Genomic DNA, 7864 nt, shown 5'->3' on the forward strand with positions numbered 1-7864 from the left:
AACCTAATAATTGCCTACTTTTCCCAACAAATGTCAAAAGTATACGACTATACGCATAAAGTACAACAATTTATTGAATTTAAAAATCCTATAAATTGACACCAAATATCAGCCCAAAAAATGGTGTTTTTAACAATACGACCAAATTTAATAGCTACAAATAACAGGAAATAGATAAAATAGATCTCCAAAATTCCCATCAAAAGCTGTCCCTACTGAAATTCAGCAGGCCATTGGCAAAATTGGAGTCAACCATGATTTTCTTTGGTTTGTTCAGCTTACACTGGTTCATGGCTCACTAACAGACTATAGAGTTTTATCGCAAAAACTCAAGTCGATATAATAGATCGCTAAAATTCTCACTAGAAGCTGTCTCTTTTAAAACTCAGCAGCCCATTTGGACAATAGTAGCCAGCCGGGATGTGGATTTTTTTGTTTGTTCTGCTTGCGCCTCGTCGTGGCTCGCAACCACTCTGCAACGTTTTATTGCAAAACCCTAACATAAAACACTTCAACACCCTAAGATGCATTTGTTTGTCGTGTTTTTATGGGTGAAATTATTATGATTACTAAAGTTGCAATTGAGCCAATGCTTACCCCATAGAGGGAAGGGCTGGGAAGTGAAGATTTTCTGATGACATTTAATCCCTTATTTAGTTACACCCACGAAATCCTCCAGGTTGAGGAGGTCAAAATGATTTTTTTTCACTTTAACTCAGCTATTCAACATTAATTGGTCTCGGTTTTTGCTCATTTTCAGCACCTAAAACAACAGCCTCAGTTTTACGATCGACCGACATCTGTATCGGCAGTAATGACTCGCTGTTGTCTTTTAATTGGTTGTCAGAAAATTATCTATAATTATAATATTATTATCATTATTGATTTAATAGTGTATAGAGTGTAGTGTCACTCTCGATTTTGGCATTCCGATGTGAGTATGCAGTTTTGTCATGTTTTATTTCTAAACAGTGGGATTATGGCGGCCTGGCAGTAGGAGTGGTTAGCGCGCCGGCTTCACAGCTCTGGGGTCCTGGGTTCAAATCCAGATCGGTCCACCTGTATGGAGTTTGCATGTCCTCCCCTGGGCCTGAGTGGGTTTTCTCTGGGTACTTCGTTTTCGTCCCATATTCCAAATCCTTCCAAGGTAGGCTGATTGGACACTCTAAATTTCCCCTATGAGTGTGAGCGTGACTGGTTGTGCGTCTCCTCGTGCCCTGCGATCGGCTGGCCATCGATTCTCCCGCCTCTGGCCCGGAGTCAGTTAGGATAGGCTCCAGCACCCCCTGCGACCCTAGTGAGGATAAAGCAGTTCAGAAAATTTATGAAATTAATGGGATTATAGTTTCCCCTATTCACTTTAGTTTTGCATACACGGCATTGATTCATTGATCCCAAACGCACCATGACAAGCTGGTGTTGAAATTGGTGGAAGCAAATAGCACTCAACTTCTGCAGCCTCAGTTCAAGTATGCAAGTGTTTGACACAGGCAGAGAGAAGGAAGCAATTTGTATTGATTCAGGAGCAGTTGGTGTGGAATGCACACCTGGAAGTGTTTGCCAAGTGGCTTCAGTAATTCATAAAAAATGCTGGTATCATCACAAGGACTGAAATATGTCAGGTGTTAGTTAGTTTTGTGTCTTTTGGTTTCTATGTGTGTTGTTTGCCGTGTTTTCTGCGCATATTTCTCTGTTATTTTTTCACTAAATGTTGATGCGATACCTGTCTATAGCACTTTAGTAGTGAACTCTTTGGCATTTCCTTACATGGGCTATACTTTAGTGTTCAGATACTTCTTGACATGGCAGCCCAGCTCTGGCCTCCAATCACAGTGTACACACAGAAGGAGATGGGCGCAGATAAAACTACTGGGTTACGCCCCGACGAGGAATTGGGATGCCTGGAGGGGGTGGGGGTACGTGGCGGTTGGGGGACTAGAAAAGCTTTTTCTGTCTGGACCGTCTTAATTTTGCAATTGTTTTCAGGTCAGCCTCGGCAATGTGTTTGATGGAACACATCAGGTTCTCGTAGGACTTGGGGGCAGGTCTTCTTCTCTGGTTAGACAGCTGTCACACTCACACAGTTCATCGAGTCAGACACTGACACTCCAGAACTGCACCGTGACCGGAGGTGAGTATTTATCCTAAAAATCTACTTTCTTGACTACTGCTTTCCTGATGTGTAAGATAATAGGGAAATTGGTTCCATTTGTGATTAAAGTAGAATACCAGTCTGTATTGTTTTGTATTTTTTTTCTGGCTTTTGGCTGTGTTAAATCAAAACGGTCAACCACACAAGAGTAGACAATACTTTTATGTATTGTCATGTCCAGTCCCAGTTTTGGGAACTGGATTTACAAACTGTTCATAAAACAATCCATTTATAATTTAAAGCAGGCTTTATGGGATAAACAGCAGTAAGTCAGTCCGCCTTTTAGCTACGGTTGATTCCAAATTCTTGTTAATTCATGCAGGAGTACTCGGGCAAGTCTGTGCAAGGGGGGGTAAACTATTGCACTAAATTGTCAAGTGATTTTTAAAGTGTCAACACTGTCTGTGTTGGACAGTTAATTTGGAACTCCATAGTTACACTGCTATGCAAACTACATCTGAACTCTGTCAGAGCAAGTTTGCACTTTGAGGACTGTGGGAGCCACCTCTGTAACTCGACCTAACCACCTGTGCTCGCGTGCTCAGAGAAAACACGGGCTTTTGTGTTGGAGTGAGACGTCCACCCAGCGGGGGGCCAAGGTACATCATAAGAGAGGGGCCACGACAGGTGGCGTCCTCCTCCCTCTTCAACACTATCTCGGGGTCGCTCACGCAACAGCTGTGTCACAATCATTGCTGTGGGAGACACAAAATTTGATGCAAAGTATCCTCACATGTGTGCCGGAGCCGATTGGGCGTGCGTGTGTTTGCGTAGCTGTTTGCATTTGTGTGGTGACATCATGGCTCGGAGGAGGAACAGTTCACGTGGAAACTTCAAGTGAGTGGTTGGTAGGAGCAGAAGATGAATGTGCGGACGTGTGCGTGGTGATGGAATTGAGATCCAAAGGCTAGATGGAAGACATTGATGACAGATGCCTTCTGATCCTCACAAAAATGTGACCTGTAAGTAAATGCATAGATATATAAATAGATAAGATCGAACAAAGACTGTCTCACAGGCTTCCATTAATCTTTACTCGTAGCTCTTTGGGTGGAAAAAGTGACTTTGGAGTGTTATATTTTGGAGGCAAGCTTGACTTCAAGTCTATTCCACAGGTGGTTTCCCCTGTAATGTGATTTTGATTCATGAAATGCGGGTGGTGAACTGAAAGCTGCTTACGAGAGACGATGGAGATGTTTTTATACTGTTGATGTGTGGCCTGTGTGCCACTCTGAGGTCGAGGTATGAAGTGAGATAGGACCAAGGTGTCACATTCCACAGTTTGGTGTGTGTTTGTGTGTATGCTTACTGGTGAACGGCCACCCACTCATTTCCTAAAATGGCATTTGGCCTAACATACAGTAATTCTAAATATTTCAATCATTTTTGGTCATAGGGCGGCAGTATCGTAAGCCTTTTTACGGTACTATATCTGTATACTCACTGCACTTTAATATATTAACATTCAGTTAAGTAACATTTGCACAGTATAAATGAATTAAATGAGTACATTCTCAAAGATTTCTTGGATATTGTGAGCTAAATTCAGATTGAGTCAATATTAAATCCTACAAAGTTTATGTATACCTTTATTGTAGCTATATTTTACAGTGGTTTGGAACTGCATGACATTAACCTACTGAGGGAACTACAGTAAATGTAGGTCAAATTAAACTCATTTATTTTGAAACCACTAGTTTATAGCTGAAAAAAAGGTCATACTGAGAAATCTGTATTCCAATTAAAGGATTTGTTCAATATCCATGTACAGTATGTTTTTTGAAGGCAAAAACAAGTAATCTGAATAACATGTTTCCATTCTAGCTTTATCAGTTGGCATCCCACCCAAGAGACAAGCAAATCACTTTTCCACATCACAGAAATTACCCTTACCAGAAGCCTGTGTAAATGTGGCTATTTTAAACTGTTATGCCTTTGCATGGGAAAAACAACAGCAAAAGTCTTTCGTTTTTGCACAAACAATATTAACAGTGAGCCAGATTTCAAGTGGATCTCATCTTTGAATCCAAACGTATTGGTAATTATGGTGTCCAATGCCACAGCCTACAGAAACTTTTATTTTGAGAGTGGTAAATCTTTCTGAATTTAAACACAGCTTTAAGTGTTGGGGCAGTTGTTGACTGTTTATTTTGGTCTAAAACAGGGCAACACACAAGCCTCCTCTAGTGGACACATGGAGGACAAAAGCCACAAACATCCTGCAGTAAATAACTAAGGAGAATCTTTTGCTTTAAGGAACTTATGAGAGAGATGATGTAGGTTTGAAGCTGACAATTTAGATTAGTGGGGGATCGATTTCTGGTTACCATATGATACTAGTGAGAATGGGAAAAATATATGATATTTTTTGCACTTTTTTTGCCTTTGGCTGACAATGTGTCGAAAACTGTGGTATTCCTCCAAGATTATTAGAATATTTCACTGCATACTTCCTGTAAAAGGTTACAGTAACATGATGGCACTGTAACATTATTGTTATTAAATGAGTATCTTTATTCAAGGATACTTTTTGAGTTAGAAATGTTGGTGAAAACCTGATGATTCCTTAGATCCTCAAAATGGTCCTCAAAGGGCCATAGGGGGTGGAGGTTTTTATTCAAATGAACAATTGGACACCTTTTCCAAGTGTAATCAGGTGCTACTTAGTTTTGAAGACCCCTCATTGGTTAAACTTTCGACACTGGATTGATCGAAACAAAGACCAGGGCCCACTGCAATTGGTTTGAGACCTCTGTCTTAAATTGATTGATTCCTGTTGGTCGCATATAAATAATTTACTGGGATACAAAGCATCATATTGGTATAGTTTCACAGTTCTAATTTGGTGGGAACCACCAACCTATCTTTTTATGATACTATTTAATCCCTTTTTTTAAAAAAACAAAGGGAACTGTTCTAGCAACCCTGCCAAATAAAACTGATTAAAATATATTTAAATCATTTTTTTGTCATGGTTCCCACTGATCCATTTCAGTCATTGATAATTGCAGCCAAGATTTATTGGGTGTGAAACTGAGGAAAAAAGGCCTCAAAATGAACAATATGAATAGTTTTAATAACACACAAAATAAAATCCAACACCAATCTGGTATCTTCAAGTGTAATTTGTGAATGGCAGTCATGTATCGGTTTTTTTTCGCAGAATTGGTTAAGCTGTCTTTACTGGATTTGTTGGAATAGAAACCAGGAACGAGGACCAGTTCAGAAATTGAGTGTGTCGAGGTGTGGTGCTAATCACTTTTTGTGAGGGAGGCTTAAGCGCCTCACAATTTCGTTGGTTAACCACTGATCCAAACAACGAGTGCTTAAATTCTGGGGGAGGGACGACGCATGCCAGGGAACCCAAATGTATACTTGATCTGGGTCTTTACAAGGTAGAATGAATGACATATGGACTTAACTAGTATAATGTATTGTCCAGTATCTATAGTCTGTCGAGTGTTCCTTTAATATAGTATGCATTTGTACTGATGAATTTGTTTTCAGTGTTTTTCACATGTCTCAAACATAACCACTCACCATGGGGCCGCGCAGACACGCCTGCAATTTCGCTTCCGCAAAGAAAATTATACATTTGAACTAAACGTAACCATAGGGGGCATCCTTGACGTGACATGATGGCGTTTCTGGTTCAGGCCCTGACCGAGAATGCATGCTGACTCCCACTTGAACCCCCACTTTTTTCTTGCTCCTCATGTTCAGCAATTCCAGCATAATTAGATAATTGTGGATTAAAAAAGCAAGAGAGAAAACTGTTGAGGATGAAAAAAGCCCGCCCTGGCTGACGCCGTAGCCGCTCCAAATGGCCCAGTGAGCAGAAATTACAGGTTGATTCTCAGAGAGGGGTGTGTATGTATTTGTAAAATGTGTATGAGAGGAGTCATTGCTCTTGTTTGTACAGCAGATTACATAGAAGTCATGAACATGAGACAAAATTGACTCTAACAATAGTTATTTATACCTTCCTTTTACCAAGGTTTATGCTTAACGTGAACACTGTGCTTGTGTGATGCGTGCTACATTACCACAGTAGGAGACAGTGTGTCGTCGTAATTGTGTCTTGCTTTAACAAGACTCTGCTGGAAGCAATGCCACTCTCTAAATATAAAGCAATTTAATTACCTACCCTCACTAACTTCTTTGTCGCAACAACATGGCTTAATGTGATTTTGTTTTTTTAAAGTATGCATTCCTAACATAGTGTCTGTACCGTTAAGTGTGTGTGTATGTATATGTATGTGTATACGTGTGTATATATGTAAGTGTGTATGTGTGTGTATATATGTAGGTGTATACGCGTGTATATGTGTGTGTATATGTGTGTACATGTGTGTATACGTGTTTATATGTGTGTGTATACGTGTGTATATGTGTGTGTATACCTGTATATGTGTGTGTATACGTGTATATGTGTGTATATGTGTGTATACGTGTATATGTGTGTATATGTGTGTGTATACGTGTATATGTGTGTGTGTACGTGTGTATGTGTGTATACGTGTGTATACGTGTGTATACGTGTGTATATGTGTGTATATGTGTGTGTATACGTGTGTATACACGTGTAAATGTCTGTATATATATATATATATATATATATATATATATATATATATATATATATATATATATATATATATATATATATATATATATATATATATATATATATATATATATATATATATATATATATATATATATATATATATATATATATATATATATATATATATATATATATATATATATATATATATATATATATATATATATATATATATATATATATATATATATATATATATATATATATATATATATATATATATATATATTTAAATTTAATTCTAGTTTAGTTTTCTTTAACTTTTGTTTTCATCTTCTAAAGCGCTCGCAAGGGTTGCGAAAGGCTGACTACACCCTAGACTGGTTGCCAGTCAGTTGTAGAGGACACACAGAGACAGACAACCATTCATACCCTTCATTTTCAATCATAACCACCATTTGAATGCTAATTAATGTAACTGCCGCCTGCAAAAGTGGCCTTAAAACTTTGGAAGATGCTCATAACATTTTTTTAAATGGTTAGACCGCTTGTTTATCTTTCCAATTCAGCAATATCAAATTTATCCCTTCCCACAGAAGTAGGTATGTCTCCCATGTGTCACAGGGTTGTAATAGCTAGTTAAAGGGTTGGGTTTTCCCCGGACAAAATTAAGGGGAATGCTATTGTCGTGAGTGACCTGAACCACCAATCCCGTGCTGATGTCTTCCTTTCTTTCCCTCCCTTTGAAAAGCAGCAGAATAAGCTGAAACCCTAGTCCATTTGTATTGTCGGGACAAAAGAGGGCCCATTGTGACCATGAGGGGTGTGGGGAACTGCTTGTGGAGGTAAGGGTGCAAGGGGTCAGTGGGCCAGAGAGGAGTTAGTCAAAGTCCGACCCCTGCCGGGTGGAGAGTTGGAGGCTCCGGGCGATTGGGGGTGTGCAAACCAGGTAGTATGTCTTTAGAATGATGACTTGCAGTCATATGTATTCATCCAGCTGGAAGAGCCACTCAGCATAGACAGGCAGGGCTGGCTGGGGCTGGGAGGGTTAGGATAGGCGGGGGGGAGTCAGGGTGAGTGACGGGGACTCCAATGCACTGCCTCTCTCACGCCCCAGCAGGAGTTTATTCAGCTCCAGCACG

This window comes from Stigmatopora nigra, chromosome 7 (genome assembly GCF_051989575.1).
Source record: "Stigmatopora nigra isolate UIUO_SnigA chromosome 7, RoL_Snig_1.1, whole genome shotgun sequence".
NCBI lineage: Eukaryota > Metazoa > Chordata > Actinopteri > Syngnathiformes > Syngnathidae > Stigmatopora > Stigmatopora nigra.